The 17,900-nt window shown below is 40.0% G+C and overlaps 1 protein-coding gene, 1 long non-coding RNA gene and 1 pseudogene across 6 annotated transcripts in view; 2 read left to right on the top strand and 1 right to left on the bottom strand.

The window, feature by feature from the left end:
• RNF169 (ring finger protein 169) overlaps positions 1–17,900 on the bottom strand; it is a 136,158-nt gene that overhangs the window by 52,735 nt on the left and 65,523 nt on the right. Inside the window, exon 1 of one of the 5 annotated variants that reach the window (XM_084975221.1) lies at positions 16,927–17,097. The exons of the other annotated variants lie outside the window; for them this stretch is intronic. The gene's annotated coding sequence lies outside the window, so the exon portion shown is untranslated. Of the gene's footprint in view, positions 1–16,926; positions 17,098–17,900 lie in introns of those variants that run through there. 5 annotated transcript variants of the gene reach the window in all.
• LOC102158166 (small ribosomal subunit protein mS31 pseudogene) lies at positions 1,003–1,852 on the top strand (annotated as a pseudogene).
• Positions 11,787–17,885, top strand: LOC146399723 (uncharacterized). The gene is made up of 4 exons (XR_014814718.1): positions 11,787–13,037; positions 14,102–14,448; positions 14,750–15,578; positions 15,875–17,885. It is a non-coding gene; the product is annotated as an uncharacterized LOC146399723 (long non-coding RNA).

Genomic DNA, 17,900 nt, shown 5'->3' with positions numbered 1-17,900 from the left:
TTGGTTCCTGTTACACAACGCAGTGATTCAACATTTCTCTACTCAAGATGATCAGCATGATAAGTCTAGTTCAGATCGGTCACCATAACAAAGACAGTACACGGTTATCAACTGTTTCCCACACTGCACATTTTCACACTTGATGACGCAATTGTTCTCCAATTGGAAGTTCGTGTCTCTTAATCTCCCTTCCCTATTTCTTTTCTCCCTGCTCCCCTCTGGCAACCACCTGTTTGTTTCCTGTATCTGTAACTGTTTCTGTTTTGTTGTTGTGTTCATTTGTTTTGTTCTTTAGATTCCACCAACGAGTGAAACCATACAGTATCCGTATTTTGCTGTCTGATTTATTTCACTCAGCATAATGGGGGTGGGGGACGTTTGGCAGAGGATGCACTATCCTCAGTGAGTTCCTGTTCAGTTTGTTTCTCCACAATGTTTCCAAGTGTCTGGGGGTTCCCACTTCTCTGTCCCCTTTCCTGCTTCCCTCTGATCTCTGGAGGCTCAGAGTAATCAGTGGTTGTGACTATATTACTCACTTCTCCGCATGGAATGGTCAGAACAACAACAACAAAATACCCAAAGATATTTTGGTACTAACATAGTGTGATCTATAGCAAGAAAGATGTGCATTCTGCTCCAACCTATGAGATTACCAAGGAGAGAGAGAGCCAAGACAGTGTAAAGGAGAATAAGAAAAAAAGACTTGATTAATACTATTAAGAGTACAGAAGCCAGAGAGTTCCCATTGTAGCGCAGCGGAAACAAATCCAACTAGGAACCATGGGGTTTCGGGTTCAATACCTGGCCTTGCTCAGTGGGTTAAGGATCTGGCATTGCCATGAGCTGTGGTGTAGGTCACAAAAGTGGCTCGGATCCACCGTTGCTGTGGCTCTGGCGTAGGCTGGCAGCTACAGCTCCGATTAGACCCCTAACCTGGGAACCTCCATATGCTGCTGGTGCAGCCCTAAAAAGACCAAAGAAAAAAGAGTAGGGAAACTGAATTAAGTAAATGTACAAACAATAAAGCCGCCCAACAGAGAACAACTTAAATGTTTGGAGGCTATAACTGGCAGACTTCAAAAAGCCCCAGAAGATGCCTAAAAAAGAGAAGTGAGTCTCTGAGTCCTCAGTTGGTAGTAGCTGCACCTGCTATTGCAGACTCTCTCCCTTTTGACACACAGACAACCAAGTCCAAGCTGCTCAGGCAGCTCCAGTGGCACTTCAACTTAAGGGCATAGAAAGAAACAGAAATACCTAAAATTCATTTCAGTAACATTAGCTATAAAAGTTGCCAGATCTGCCACAGCCAGCATTGGAATAAGACCACTGTATCAGATTTAGTTTGATGAAGGAGCTGAGAGTAATGCTGGCCAGGAGAAGACCCTTAATTTTAGAAAAAGTTTTAGGGAAAATGTACTCGAGAGGAACAGACAATATTTTTGGGCTTAAGGCAGTTACCGAAGAGGCACCTGACACATCTCACTTTGGGATGTGTAATTTGCTAAGCAGTTAGCCGCAGTCAGTGAACAGCCTTTTCAGAATGATTTTCAGGAGATGAGCCAATGGACAGAAGAGGAAAAAACTGTGGCAGTTCCTAATTAACAATGGAGCAGTTCTTGATGATAATGGTTTAGAATTTCATGAATATATGTTTCTGAATAAATACCTGGAGGATTTTCCAAAACAAGGACCAAGCTGCCACTTCATGGAGCCTGGTGACCTTTGGCTTTTCCAAAAACCCCTGAGTGTTAAGCAAAAGGTCAAACAATAGACTGACTTTATAAATTATTTTAGTGAAAAACAGGACATTCTAAAAGGAAGTGGCATACAGGTCAACTGGAGACCATGGTAATTTTTATTCTCATAATTTTACTAGAAAAATATGATAAACATTTAAATATGGTTATTAGGTGACAGAATTATTGGTAATTTTCCCTTTCTCCTTTAAATCTTTTTGTAACTTGAATTTTTTTCTTTTTACAAGTCACAGAATTTTACAATTCTGTTCACTTTTATAACTAAGAAGAAAAGCTATTTAAATTTACTAAAAGCCTCACTAATCAGATATTTTAACAAAATATCTTCTTTCGTAGTAGAGACAAAAGACTTGCAACTGTTTCTAGAAAATTCCCTCGTTTGGCTTTCAAGTGGCATTGAAATTATTTTATTGATTGACTGCTTTTTTGGGGCCACACCCGCAGCACACAGAAGTTCCCAGGTTGGGGGTTGAATCAGAGCTGTAGCTGCTGGCCTATGCCACAGCCACAGCAACGCCAGATCCAAGTGGGAGCTGCAACCTACACCACAGCTCACGGCAACACCAGATGCCTAAACCACTGAGCGAGGCCAGGGATCGAGCCTGTGTCCTCATGGATGCTAGTCAGATTCGTTAACCACTCAGCCACGACGGGAACTCCCATGAAATGATTTTATTTAAACTAGTCTCTAAACCATATAAACTATCAGGCTAATATGGTAATAGATCATCTCCTCTCATAAGCGAAAGAAATAAGAAAAAATAGCACACTACAGATATAACTTGAATAACCTGCAATTCTAATTAAATTTTATCATGCTCTGAACTTCCCAACTGTGTTATTTCCTCTGAAAAGTGTGTTACTGGATAAGCTGTTTCCTGTCATCTGGGTACATGTAAACAGCAAAAGAAGAAAACAACCGTGTTACTAAAATTTTCAGACGCTGAACATCCTACAAGCCAAACAGTTCTTCTCTCATGCAGTCAAAATTAAAATTTATTCTTTTATTTAGAGTTTTCCTTTTTAGAACCACAGAGCTTACCTGCTCTTAAAAATGTACTGTGAGGAGTTCCCATCGTGGCTCAGTGGAAACGAATCTGACTAGGATCCATGAGGACACAGGTTCCATCCCTGGCCTCGCTCAGTGGGTTAAGGATCCAGAATTGTCGTGAGCTGTGGTGTAGGTCACAGACATGGCTTGGATCCTGCGTAGCTGTGGCTGTGGTGTGGGCCAGCAGCTATAGCTCCAATTTGACCCATAGCCTGGGAACCTCCATATGCTGCAGGTGCAGCCCTAAAAAGACAAAAAAGGAAAATTGCACTAAGAGATTCTGTATTTATTTCTGGTTCTGGAAAGACGCAGATCAGAACATGCCCAAAGTAGCTACTTCCTCAAAGATTACATATTAACATTTCAGAGGAAGAAGGAAAAAATAGTGAATAATGTAATAAAAAGAACTCTAGAAATCTTAAAACCCATCTGGTTCTATTATGAGCCAGTTGTCCTTACAAAAATTACTTCTCTTAAAGAAGGGGCTTTTAAAATGGATGATCAACAATTCAATTCAATCAGCATGTAATACATACACAGTGCAAGTGCAAGCTATTATAATAGATGTGGTGGAGAATTAAAGAGACTAAACAAACAGATCCATCTTGAAAGATTTTATAATACAACAGGAAAAAATGTTTAAACAAGCAAATAAACTGCTGCTTCCGTGGTGCAACAGAACATATTTTAGTAAATACTAGCTTTTTTTAAAACAAGTAAAATTTTGGAGTTCGCGTTGTGGTGCAGCAGAAACGAATCTGACTAGCATCCATGAGGACACAGGCTCGATCCCTGGCCTCGCTCAGTGGTTTAGGCATCTGGCGTTGCCGTGAGCTGTGGTGTAGGCTGCAGATACCGCTTGGATTTGGCATTGCTGTGGCTGTGGCATAGGCTAGCAGCTACAGCTCTGATTCGACCCCTGGCCTGGGAACCTCCATATGCCACAGGTGTGGCCCGAAGAAGACAAAAAACAAAAAAACAAAAAACCAAGTAAAAAATTTTTTTAAAAGGGAAAGGCCAGCTCAATATTAAGCTCATGATACATTGCACAGTCAAACAGATTTAAGTACATTATATTTTATAGTTCATGGCAGAAAGATAGTAAAAGGAACTTTAAAGATACACAATTTCAAAGATAATTGGGCCCCAAAAGTTTACTTACCTTTAAAAAATTCCTTCAGAAAAGTTAATGTCTGCCTCACAGAGTCAGTACTCACTTCCACTGACTCTATCTGATGACTCTGTGCCCTGGCTGAGGACGAAACTGCATGCTTACCACTTGAACACTTCAGCCAGAAGAGGGAGAAATACCCCTCACAAATGAACCAGTGGTGAGGGAGTGAAAAGAAAATGGATAGGTGAGCAAACCAATTCGGAGAAAGCCTATGGGAGCCACAGAATCATCAAAAGCAGTTCATCTTTCCCACTGCAGAAACCAGGGAGATAAGCAGTCTAGAAACAAAGGCTGTTTCCCCCCAGCCTTCAACCTTTCAGAGTCCAGTGAGTCAAAGTGGACAGACAAGAGTATGCTGGATTATACGTTTCTCAAATCGAACACAAAGCAACTATTATTTAACCAAGTGGTAAAAGTTAAGCACCAACAAATTGTAGGAAATAATGGTGTAAAAAATAAGCTTAAGGCAACCAATAAAAAGAACCTAAAGGGATGAATGAACTATTTCAAGAGACAAAATGACTGAGAGTCAAACTTAAACAGTTTAGAACCATAAAAGGAAATCAATATTGAAAGAATATCTCTATAAAAATTATTTTTTCATTTCAGCATATATTTACTACAGACAAGAATATGACAAGAAGACAAATATTCAAGAGTGAATACAACAAAATTTTTTACCCAAACAATGCAACAAGATGGAGGACCGGGCACATGTTAATATATTTTCCTTCATCTTAGAACCCCATAAAATGTCAGAAAACTTTTTTTCTTTTTGTCTTTTTGTCTTTCTAGGGGCACGCCCGCAGCATATGGAGGTTCCAGGTTAGGGGTCTAATCGGAGCTGTTGCCACCAGCCTACACCACAGCCACAGCAATGCTAGATTCGAGCCTCATCTGCGACCTACACCATAGCTCACAGCAACGCCAGATCCTTAACCTGCTGAGCGAGGCCAGGGATCGAACCTGCAACCTCATGGTTCCTAGTCAGATTCATTTCCACTGCGCTATGACGGAACTCCACAAAACTTTTTAATAGAATATAAAAGCACAGAAAAAAATAGCACGCCATTAGCAATCAAGATCACAAATGACAAAAAGATGAAATTGGTTTTCGCACTTAAATGTTATAAACAAGAAATTCATAGAAAATCTATAAATGGCCAGTAAGCACAAGACGCTCCTCCACTCTAGAATAGGGAAAGGTAGATTAAAACAAGGAGATATTTTATCCAGCAGATAGCAAAATATTAAAAATAATGATAAAGGCTTAGCAAAGATTTAACGAAAAGGGACTCTAGTCCCTCTTACTGCTAGTGAGAGAGTTATGCAGTGAGAGAGTTATAAAAAAAAGTCTTTTTAGGAGTTCCCTTCGGGGCTCAGCAGTTAACAAATCTGACTAGGATCCATGAAGATGCCGATTCCATCCCTGGCCTTGCTCAGTGAGTGAAGGATCCATCATTGTCGTGAGCTGTGGTGTAGGTCGCGGACACGGCTCAGATATGGCATTGCTGTGGCTGTGGTGTAGGCCGACAGCTGTAGCTCCAACTGGACTTCTAGCCTGGGAACTTCCATATGCCATAGGTGCGGGCCTAAAAAGCAAAAAAATAAAATAAATGATCAATGATAATAGAATGGTTAATCAAATTTTGCCTCAACCATACTATGAAATGTTATTCAGAATGAAAAAAAAAAATCTATATGAAAGCACCTGCTGACCCCCTACAAAATAAAAAAAAAAAATCCACAGTTAGTTTTTTTTAAAAAAATAGTTACAGAATAGATCATATTATTCCTCAAAATTCCCAGCTTCGGAGTTCCCGTTGTGGCGCAGTGGTTAACGAATCCGACTAGAAACCATGAGGATGCAGGTTCGATCCCTGGCCTTGCTCAGTAGGTTAAGGATCCAGCGTGGCTGTAGCTGTGGCTGTGACTGTGGCATAGGCCGGCAGCTACAGCTCCAATTAGACCCCTAGCCTGGGACATTTTTCACAGAACTCGAACAAAATATTTTAAAGTTTGTTTGGAAGCACAAAGGACCCAGAATAGCCAAAGCTATCTTGAGAAAGAAAAATGGTGCTGGAGGAATCAGGCTCCCTGACTTCAGACTATACTACAAAGCTACACTCATCAAAACCGTATGGTATTGGCACAAAGACAGAAATGTAGATCAGTGGAACAGGATAGCCCAGAATTAAACCCATGCACCTACAGTCAACTCATCTATGACAAAGGAGGCAAGAACATACAATGGAGAAAAGACAGCCTGTTCAATAAGTGGTGCTGGGAAAACTGGACAGCCACGTGTAAAAGAATGAAATTAGAACACTTCCTAACACCATACACAAAAATAAACTCAAAATGGATTAAAGACCTAAATATAAAATCGGATACTGTAAAACTCTTAGAGGAAAACATAGGCCAAACACTCTCTGACATAAACCACAGCAACATCTTCTCCGATCCACCTCCTACAGTAATGACAATAAGAACAAAAATAAACAAATGGGACTTAATTAAACTGAAAAGTTTCTGCCCAGCAAAGGAAACCCTAAACAAAACGAAAAGACAACCCACAGAATGGGAGAAAATATTTGAAAATGAGTCAGCTGACAAGGGATTAAGCTCCAAAATTTATAAACTCCTCCTGCCGCTCCATACCAAAAAAAAACACAAACAACCCCATCAAAAAACGGGCAGAAGATCTAAACAGACAATTCTCCAAAGGAGACATGCAGATGGCCACAAAACACATGAAAAGATGTTTAACATCACTCATCATTAGAGAAACGCAAATCAGAACCACTATGAGGTACCACCTTACCCAGAATGGCCATCATCAAAAAGACTACAAACAATAAATGCTGGAGAAGGTGTGGAGAAAGAGCAATCCTATTACACTGTTGGTGGGATTATAAATTGGTACAACCACTGTGGAAAAGAGTATTGAGATTCCTCCGAAAACTAAAACTAGAACTACCATTTGATCCAGCCATCTCACTCCTGGCCATCTAGCCAGAGAAAACCATGACTCAGAAAGAGACATGTACTCCAGTGTTCACTGCAGCACTATGTAGAAAAGCCAAGACATGGAAACAACCTAAATGCCCATGGACAGAGGAGTGGATAAAAAAGATGTGGTACATATATACACAATGGAATATTACTCAGTCATTAAAAGGAACAAAAGAACAGCACTCTTAGCAACATGGATGGACCTAGAAATTATCATGTGAAGTGAAGTCAGTCAGACATTGAGACACCAACATCAAATGCTCTCACTTACATGTGGAATCTGAAAAAAGGACACGATGAACCTCTTTGCAGAACAGATGACTCACTTACTTTGAAAAACTTATGGTTTCCAAATGAGAAAGGTTGGGGGTGGGGGGATGCGCTGGGGGTTTGGGATGGAAATGCTATAAAATTGGGTTGTGATGATTGTTGTACAATTATAAATGTAATAAAATTCATTGAGTAATAAAAATAATAATTAAAAAAGAAATCTTTAGGAATGATCACTGGGCAGAAGCTTAAGTGCCAGGTTTTTCTGTGACTAAGAGTTGATAGACAGGCGGTAGGTGACTACCACAGAGCAGGGTTGTGAGTGTTGCAGTCCGGGAGCCTGATTCCTCCAGCTCCATTTTTCTTTCTCATGATGGCTTTGGCTATGCTGGGTCCTTTATGCTTCCAAACAAACTTTAAAATACTTTGTTCGAGTTCTGTGAAAAATGTCCTTGGTAATTTGATAGGGATTGCATTGAATCTGTAGATTGAGTTGGGTATAATGGTCGTTTTGATATTGACTATTCCAATCCAAGAGCATGGTATGTCTTTCCATCTCTTTGCATCATCTGTGATTTCTTTCATTAGCGTCTTATAGTTTTCAGAGTACAGGCCTTTTGTCTCTTTAGGTAGGTTTATTCCTAAGTATTTCATTATTTTTGAAGCAATAGTAAATGGGATTGTTTCCCTAATTTCTCTTTCTTTTGTTGTTGGTATATAGAAATGCAGTTGATTTCTGTGTATTAATTTTGTGTCCTGCGACTTTGCCAAATTCATTGATGAGCTCTAACAGTTTTCTCATAGAGTCTTTAGCATTCTCTAGGTATAGTATCATGTCATCTGCAAATAGTGATAGTTTTACTTCTTCCTTTCCAATTTGGATTCCTTTTATTTCTTTTACTTCTCTGATTGCCGCGGCTAGGACATCCAAAACTATGTTGAATAGTAGTGGTGAGAGCAGACATCCTTGTCTTGTTCCTGATCTAGGCAGAAATTCTTTCAACTTTTCACTATTGAGAATGATGTTAGCTCTGAGTTTGTCATATATGGCCTTTATTATGTTGAGGTAGGTTCCCTCTATACCCACTTTATAAAGGGTTTTTATCAGAAATGGGTGTTGGATTTTGTCAAAGGCTTTTTCTTCATCTACTGAGAGGATCACATGGTTTTTATTCTTCAGTTTGTTAATGTGGTGTATCCCACTGATTGATATGCAGATAAGGAAGAATCCTTGCATTCCTGGGATAAATCCCACTTGATCATGATGTACAATCCTTTTAATGTATTGTTGGATTAAGTTTGCTAGTATCTTGTTGAAGATGTTTGCATCTATGTTCATCAGTGAAATTGGCCCATAGTTTTCTTTCTTTGTGATATCTTTGGCTGGTTTTGGTATCAGGGTGATGGTGGCCTCATAGAATGAGTTCGGGAGTGTTCCTTCCCCTGCGATTTTTTGGAATAGTTTCAGAAGGATAGGTGTTAGCTCTTCTCTAAATGTTCAATAGAATTCTCCTGTGAAGCCGCCATGTGGTCCTGGACTTTTGTTTGTTGGATGTTTTTAATCACAGTTTCAATATCAGTACTTGTGATTGGCCTGTTCATCTTTTCTATTTCATCTTGGTTTAGTCTTGGAAGATTGTACTTTTCTTTTTTTTTTTTCTTTTTGGTCTTTTTACTATTTCTTGGGCTGCTTCCGCGGCACATGGAGGTTCCCACGCTGGGGGTCAAATCGGAGCCATAGCCACCGGCCTACACCAGAGCCACAGCAGTGTGGGATCCGAGCTGCGTCTGCAACCTACACCACAGCTCACGGCAACGACGGATCCTTAACCCACTGAGCAAGGTCAGGGATTGAACCTGTAACCTCATGGTTCCTAGTCAGATTCGTTAACCACTGCGCCATGACAGGAACTCCGAAGATTGTACTTTTCTAAGAATTTGTCCATTTCTTCTAGGTTTTCCATTTTATTGGCATATAGTTGCATATAGTAGTCTCTTATGATCCTTTGTATTTCTGTGATGTCTGTTGTAATTTCTCCTTTTTCAGTTCTAATTTTATTGATTTGAGTCCTCTTTTTTTCTTGATAAGTCTGGTTAAGGGTTTATCAATTTTGTTGATCTTTTCAAAGAACCAGATTTTAGTTTCATTGATCTTTTCTATGATTTTCTTTGTTTCTATTTCATTGATTTCTGCTCTGACCCCTATGATTTCTTTCCTTCTCCTAACTTTGTGTCTTGTCTGTTCTTCTCTCTCTAGCTGCTTTAGATGTAAAGTTAGGTTGTTTATTTGAGCTTTTTCTAGTTTCCTGAGGTAGGCTTGTATTGCTATAAACTTCCCTCTTAGAACTCCTCTTGCTGCATCCCATAGGTTTTGGAGTGTCGTTATCTTTGTTGTCATTTTCTTCTAGGTATTTTTTTAATTTCCTCTTTGATTTCTTCAGCGATCCCTTGGTTGTTTAGTAGCATGTTGTTTGGTCTCCACATGTTTCTGTTTTTTTGCAGTTTTTTCCTTGTTGATCTTGATTTCCAGTCATATAGCTTTGTGGTAGGAAAAGATGCTTGATATGATTTCAATTTTAATAAAGTTACCAAGGCTTGATTTGTAGCCCAGAATGTGATCAATCTTAGAGAATGTTCCATGTGCACTTGAGAAGAATGTGTATTCTGCTGCTTTTGAATGGAATGTCCTTTAAATATCTATTAAGTCCATCTGGTCTAATGCTTTATTCAGGGCCTGTGTTTCCTTACTGATTTTCTGTCTGGATGATCTGTCCATTGCTGTAAGTGGGGTGTTAAAGTAACACTATTACTGTGTTATTGTCAGTTTCTCCTTTTAAGATTGTTAGCAGTTGCCTTATATATTGTGGTGAACCTTTGTTGGGTGCATAGACATTTACGATTGTTATATCTTCTTCTTTTGATTGACCCTATGAGCATTAGGTAATGTCCGTCCTTGTCTCTTAAAATATTCTTCATTTTAAGGTCTATTTTGTTTCATATGACTATTGCTACACCAGCTTTCTTTTGATTCCTATTTGCATGGAATATTTTCTTACATCCTCTCACTTGCAGTTTGTATGTATCCCTAGAAGTGAAGTGGGTCTCTTGAAGACACCATTTATATGGGTCTTGCTTTTGTATCCATTCAGCCAGTCTATGACTTTTGGTTGGGGCATTTAGTCCATTAACATTTAAGGTAATTATTGATACATATGTTCTCATTGCCACTTTATTAACTGTTTTGGATTTGGTTTTGTTGCTTTTTTTTCTTCCCTTCTTCTCTTGTTCTCTGCTCTTGTGGTTTGATGACTACCTTTAGTGTTGTATTTGAGTTGATTTTTCTTGTGTGGCACCTGTAGATTTTTGGTTTGCAGTTGCCCTGAAGTTTTGATATGGGAGTCTATATATATATATATATACACATGAGATTGTTTTAAGGTGTTGGTCTCTTAATTGCAAGTGTATCTCCAGTGTCCTGAATTCGTACCCTCCTCACAATTTCTGATTTTGGTAGCATAATTGTGTGTGGATGATTTCCTATCTTTACTGTACATATCCCTTTACTGGTGAGCCTTGTCATGTGTGGTATTTTTGTTTCTGATTGTGGCCTTTTTTCTGCCTGAGAAGTTCCCTTAGTATTTGTTGTAAAGCTAGTTTAGTGGTGCTAAATTCTCTTAGCTTTTGCTTAATGTGAAGCTTTTGATTTCTCCTTCTAATCTGAATGAGAGTCTTCAGGTAAAGTAATCTCGGTTGGAGGTTTTTTCCTTTCATCACGTTAAGTATATCATGCCATTCCCTTCCGGCCTGCAGAGTTTCTGCCAAAAAATCTGCTGATAACCTTATCGGGGTTCCCTTGTATGTTATTTGTTTGTTTTCCCTAGCTTCTTTCAATATTTTCTCTTTAATTTTACTCAGTTGATTAGTATGTGTCTCGGGGTGTTCCTCCTTGGGTTTCTTTCATATAGTACTCGTTGTGCTTCCTGGATTTAAGCGAGTGGTTCCTTTCCCATCTTAGGGAAGTTTCTGGCTATTATCTCTTCAAATATTTTTTCTGTCCCTTTCTCTCTCTCTTTTCCTTTTGGCACCCTTATAATATGGATGTTGGTGCATTTAACATTGTCCTAGAGTTCTCTGAAAATTTCTTCATTTTTTTTCAATCTTTTTTCTCTTTTTTGTTCTGTGTCAGTGATTTCTACTAGTCTGTCTTCCACTTTGCTTATTCGTTCTTCTGCCTCCTATATTCTGCTGTTGGTTGCTTTTAATGAATTTTTTATTGCAGTTATTGTATTTTGCATCTCTGCTTAAGTTTTAAATCTTGTATTTCTTTGCTCAGTGTTTGCTGTAAATTATCAATCTTTGCCTCCAGTTTATTTCTAATGTTTTGCATGATCTTCAGCATCATCAGTATAAAGTCTTTTTCCTGGAGACTGATAATCTCCAGATCCTTTAGCTGTTTTTCTGGGGGGTTTTCTTTCTCTCTTATCTGAGGTATAGCACTCTGCCTTTTCATTTTTATAGGTTTTTGGTGTGGTCTCCTTTTTGCAGACAATATCGTTGTAGCCTCTCTTACTTCTGATGTCTGCCCCCCTTGTTACTGAAGTTGGTACAGGGGCTTGCTGTAGGCTTCCTGATGGGAGGGACTGGTGCCTGCCCACTGGTAGAGGGCTGCTGATTCCTATTCCTCTGGTGGATGGGGCTTTGTCTCTGGGTGAGATTAGATGTAGCTGTGTGCCTGGGGCGGGGGTGGGGGGGGTTCTTTAGGCAGCCTGTTTACTGATGGGTGGGGCTGTGATCCCACCTGGATTATTGTTTGGCCTTGGGCTTCTCAGTGCTGATATGTACAGCCAGATTTTCCCAAAATGGCCACCTCCAGAGAAATACACATTGATAAATAGTCCCAAGAGTTTTGCCTTCAATGTCCTTCCCCAACAATGAGCCACAGTCATCCCATTTTCCCAGGAGATTCTCCAAGAACTGCAGTCAGGTTTGACCCATATTCCTATGGAGCCTCTGCTTTGCCTTGGGACCCAGTGCACATGAAAGCCTGTGTGCACCTTTCAAGAAGGGGGTCTCCATTTCCCCCAGTCCTATGGAGCTCCTGTGCACAAGCTCCACTGGCTTTCAATGCCAGATGCTCTGGAGGCTCTTTATGCCAATGCCAGATCCCCAGGCATGGGGCCTTGACATGGGGCTCGGAACTCTCACTCCTGTAGGTGGGTCTCTGTGATACAGTTACTTTCCAGTCTGTGGGCTTCCCACCTGGGAGGTATGGGGTGGCTTATATTGCATAATCACCCCTCCTACCTCTTGCTGTGGCTTCCTCTTTGTCTTCTGGAGTGGGATATCTTTTTGAAAGTTTCCAGTCCATTTGTTTTGGTTGAAGGTTGTTTAGCACTTGGTTGCAATTTTGTTGTTTTTATGAGAGAAGCTGAGCTCCAGTCCTTCTATTCTGCCAGCTTAATCCTGTCTCTGACTGGGGGTAGGTTTCTAGGTGGGGGATTCCAGGTGGGAGTTGAAATGCTGACTTAAGGTTGTACTTGTGGAAAAGAGAGAGTCTGAAGATTTCAACATCAGTATATTCTCTCAGTTTCTTCATTTCCTTCCAGATAAATCTTTTCTTTGATCCTACTTGAGTTATCTCCTCCCATAATCACACCCTAAACCTTGTCATGTTCAATAACTAAACTACCTCCCAGTCTCACTTTTTTTTTTTTTTTTGGTATTTTTGCCTTTTCTAGGGCTGCTTCCTGTGGCATATGGAGACTCCCAGGCTAGGGTTCTAATCGGAGCTGTAGACACCGGCCTACGCCAGAGCCACAGCAACACTGGATCTGAGCCGTGGCTGCAACCTATACCAGAGCTCACAGCAACGCCGGATCCTTAACCCACTGAGTGAGGCCAGGGATCGAACCTGCAACCTCATGGTTCCTAGTCAGATTCGTTAACCACTGTGCCATGACAGGAACTCCTCCCAATCTCACTTTTAAGGCTCTCACACTTAGACCACCACTTCCCAGCTTTCCAAGTTTACTTATATGCTAGTGACCCTACTTTTACAATTCTTTATCACCATCAAAACTTTCAGTCTACTGACTCTACTACTCTTACTATTCATCATGTCCCTCATGCTCTTAATTCTGTCCCTTAAATAACCATGGTCTAAAATGACAACAACTTCCTTTATACACCTTCAAGTCCACAGCATCTCTCCCTTTGTCACACTTTTGGCAATACCCTAACCCTGGTCAAACTCAACCCACTGCTTACTCCAAAAGTGCTCTAATTGGTCTTATTTCCATTTTTATCCTAAGAGGCAGAGTCAGCTAGCTGCCTACCCAGTATTCATTCTTTCAATCCTTCTTAAAAGAACTTGAGTTTACTTAGGAAGTTAATGCACCCAGCTAAAACATTATGCTGCCCTGGCAGCTAGAGGGAGTCTGTGATACTGACTATAAAATACATGTGAAGTCACTAGGTGGGGTGCTGGAGAAAACCCTTTAAAAGGCCCAGTTAAGGAGTTCCCGTCATGGCGCAGTGGTTAACGAATCCAACTAGGAACCATGAGGTTGCGGGTTCGGTCCCTGCCCTTGCTCAGTGGGTTAACGATCTGGCGCTGCCGTGAGCTGTGGTGTAGGTTGCAGACACGGCTGGGATCCAGCGTTGCTGTGGCTCTGGTGTAGGCCGGTGGCTGCAGCTCAGATTCAACCCCTAGCCTGGGAACCTCCATATGCCACGGGAGTGGCCCAAGAAATAGCAAAAAGACAAAAAAAAAATTTAATAAATAAATAAATAAATAAATAAATAAATAAATAAATAAATAAATAAAAGGCCCAGTTAAGCTGAAATATGCCCTTTTCCCTCAGCTTTCTGTCTAGCTTGGATTCTAGAGAAGGATCAACCACCTCACACCACAAGGAGACAGGCACACTTGAAGATGTCTAAATAGAAAAACAAAAGGAATCTGAACCCCTGATGTCCTAGAGCTGCCATATCAGTCCTGGGCAGCTCATCTCCAGTTGTTGTTGTTGTTGTTGTTTTACTTGAGAAAAATAAAACTAATTCATTTAGTCATTATTTGGGAGTCTCTACTATTCACAGTAAACACAATTCCTAACTCCTAGATCCATTCTAGTTTATTCCCCACACAGTAACCAGAGACCTTTTAAAAGCATACATCAGGAGTTCCTGTCGTGGCGCAGTGGTTAACGAATCCGACTAGGAACCATGAGGTCGCGGGTTCGGTCCCTGCCCTTGCTCAGTGGGTTAACGATCCGGCGTTGCCGTGAGCTGTGGTGTAGGTTGCAGACGCGGCTCGGATCCCGCGTTGCTGTGGCTCTGGCGTAGGCCGGTGGCTGCAGCTCCGATTGGACCCCTAGCCTGGGAACCTCCATGTGCCGCGGAAGCGGCCCAAGAGATAGCAACAACAACAACAACAACAAAAGACAAAAAGAGACAAAAAAAAAAAATAAAAGCATACATCAGATCATATTCCTGGCTTCCCATCACACTTAAACTAAAGTTAGGCTCCTTTCCAGGCAACTAGGCCTTCTTTGATCTGGCCCTTCTACCTCTCCCAACTCACCTCTTACCAAATCCCCATACCACCCTTCCACCCACAACCTGCACACTCAGCTACAGCCACACTGTTCCTTAAACAAGTGAAACTCGTTGACACCTCAGGGCCTTTGAATTTGCTGCTCCCTCTGCCTGGAAAGCTCTTTACTCATGCCTTTACGTAGCTTTCTCCCTCATGTCTTTCAGGTAGCAACTCAAATGTTGCCTTCTCTAAGACTTTCTCTGATCACTGTATTGAAAACAGTCTTTTTGTGTCTCAAATTTCCCTTCCATTCCCCTGTAACTCTTCTTACTCTGCTTTATTAATATATATTAAATATGTGTTTGCTTATTCACTGTATGACTATCCCCCACTGAATGAAATCTCCCTGAGAGCAAGAACCTTGGATGTCTTCTACAGCATCATATCCCTAGTATCTGGCACGCAGTAGGGACACAATAGATATCTGATGACTAAATGAATATATATCATGATCTCATTTATACTGAGAAAGACTAACGTGTGTGTGTGGGTGTATCGAAGTATATAAAGGATCTAGGATATATACTAAACTGTTGACACTAGTTATCTCTGGGGAAGAAAGTGGAAAATAAAAAAAAAAAAGAACTTTTATCTTTTGCTCTGCATATTTCTATATAAGACAAAACTAACTGTAACACATTGCAGGAAGAAAATTTTAAACATACTTAGAAATACAAACATATTCATAGAATCATAAAATTTAGAAAATCAGGAGTTCCCGTCGTGGTGCAGTGGTTAACGAATCCGACTAGGAACCATGAGGTTGCGGGTTCGATCCCTGCCCTTGCTCAGTGGGTTAACGATCCGGCGTTGCCGTGAGCTGTGGTGTAGGTTGCAGACGCGGCTCGGATCCCGCGCTGCTGTGGCTCTGGCGTAGGCCGGTGGCTACAGCTCCGATTCAACCCCTAGCCTGGGAACCTCCATATGCCGCGGAAGTGGCCCAAGAGATAGCAACAACAACAACAACAACAACAAAAAGACAAAAAAAAAAAAAAAAAAGAAAATCATAGTAACCTCAGTGACCATAACACTGTACCATGGGTAGGAGGACCTATGATTATTAAGCAAACATCTTTTAAAAGAACTAGAATTAGGGGAATGAAATTTCGTGTTAATTTTTTATAGCCCTTATAAAGATTCTTACTGTCACTTAAAATAATAAAGTATACTAAATAATAAGTATACATCAAATTAGCAATGATGAGTTGTGTAGAGTTAATTGCCATCTCTTGTTCAGTAGAAACTGAAACATCTCCCCCCACCCAAGGATTCATCTAGATAATCATATGTTTACTTTGTTTCAGAAAACACACTTTCTAGAGACATCTTTTATCAAGTTCTCCATCCAAATGTCTAGTGTCTTAATTTGTTTTAATTTATTGAGGCATATTTTTACATATTTTATAATCCATCCATTTCAAGTATATAATTCAATGATTTTTAGTACACTTGCCAAGTTGTGGAACATACCATTCATCAGTTTTAGAAATCTTCACCAGCGCAATAAAATCATTAATGCACATTTACTGTTAATCCTCATTCCAATCCTACTCAATTGCCCATTAATCTACTATCTGTCTCTACGCTTTTGTCTCTTCTAGACATTTCCTATAAATGGAAACATACAATATGTGGTCTCTTACATCTGGCTTCTTTCACTCAGCATCTTTTTGAGGTTCATCCACCTGGTATCACTGGTTCATTCCCTGTTATTGCTGAATAATATTCCATTGCATGGATATGTCATATTGGCACCTTCTGATTCTATGAGTTGGATTTCTATTTTCCAGGTTATACAATGGATGTAGGACAACTTGGGTACTTAGGGTATGGTTACCTTTTATTTAACCCAAGTGACACAGGTGAGTGTTTTTCAAACCCAATCCAGTTAATACAGATGAGACTGTCCTACCTTCAATCAAGAACATCCTGCCACTGGTTGCTTTTAAAACCACTTTCCTATCCCTCTCTCCTAACAGGAACAAAAGAACGGTTCCTCGAGGCTTCTTCCTCCTCCCCTGGCTTACAAACACCTCTATGTTCACCATGCCTTCTACTTTACCTCCGTTTTCTATCTCCAAGTCCTTGTTTTCTCTTTGTCTTCAAGCTGATAGCTTTAAAATTTCCATTTTCTCCAAGTTTCTGAGAAGTTAATTAGAACTATACATCTGCATATCTTGGAATTTTATTTAAGAGAAATCTGTGGTTCTTTTGATGCTGTCCTTGAGAATAACTGCTTTTTATGTAGAAAAAAAAGCAAGGTCAAAGATATATAGTAATTAAGGACCATTTTCTATTACCTCTTCTCTTTAACATACAGATTTTTCTCATTCAGTCTAAAATACCACAACAATGTCATTGTCTTACCTCTGTTTTATGATGTTGTCTGATTCAGACTAAGTGCCATGTAAAACATTAAATATCTACATGTAGAATGATTATCTAATCATTTATGAACATGGGTATGGGATGGTGGTTCAGGGAGAGGACTGGAGAAAGATGATACAAATCTTACACTTCTTATTACCAGCTTTTTTGAAGTCTTAACTCTCCAAACGATTCCCAGACAACCAGTTTGAAAACATCAAAAATAAGATGATGTGGACACAGCTAAAAGCTTTCCGATGGTAAATGTTCTCTAACGAACGAATTATTCCATACCCCCTTACTAGTCTAAGTTACAGTTCTTCTGGAATACTTACTAAAGTGAAAGGACTAAAGATAACCAGCTACATGTGTAATTAGAGGAACCCTACAAGATAAGGAAAAATAATAGAGCTATTATTATTAAAGCTTAAATGTTAACTTTTAACTAACAGTTAAATGCCATGAATACCTCTCCTGGTGGCCAGATATTGCAGAAGGTGTGTGATAGGCCCTGTGAGCAATATTTTCATCTTTCAAAGAAGAGCTTAAAAAGGGGTTCTTAGTTAGTATACTCTACTTCCATTACAGCTACAGAATCTAACTGGAACTGTATAAGGTAGGGTAGAGAAAGACATCATAAATCTTTAAAACCCCTAGTAAACCGAAACT

This window comes from Sus scrofa, chromosome 9, assembly GCF_054392235.1.
Source record: "Sus scrofa isolate SSC_HxYL_T2T_F1_AM1 chromosome 9, Sscrofa_HxYL_maternal_Yorkshire_Landrace_v2.0, whole genome shotgun sequence".
Taxonomy (NCBI): Eukaryota; Metazoa; Chordata; class Mammalia; order Artiodactyla; family Suidae; genus Sus; species Sus scrofa.
The sequence above is the reverse complement of the archived record's forward strand: the minus strand, read 5'-3'. Positions and strand labels throughout refer to the sequence as shown.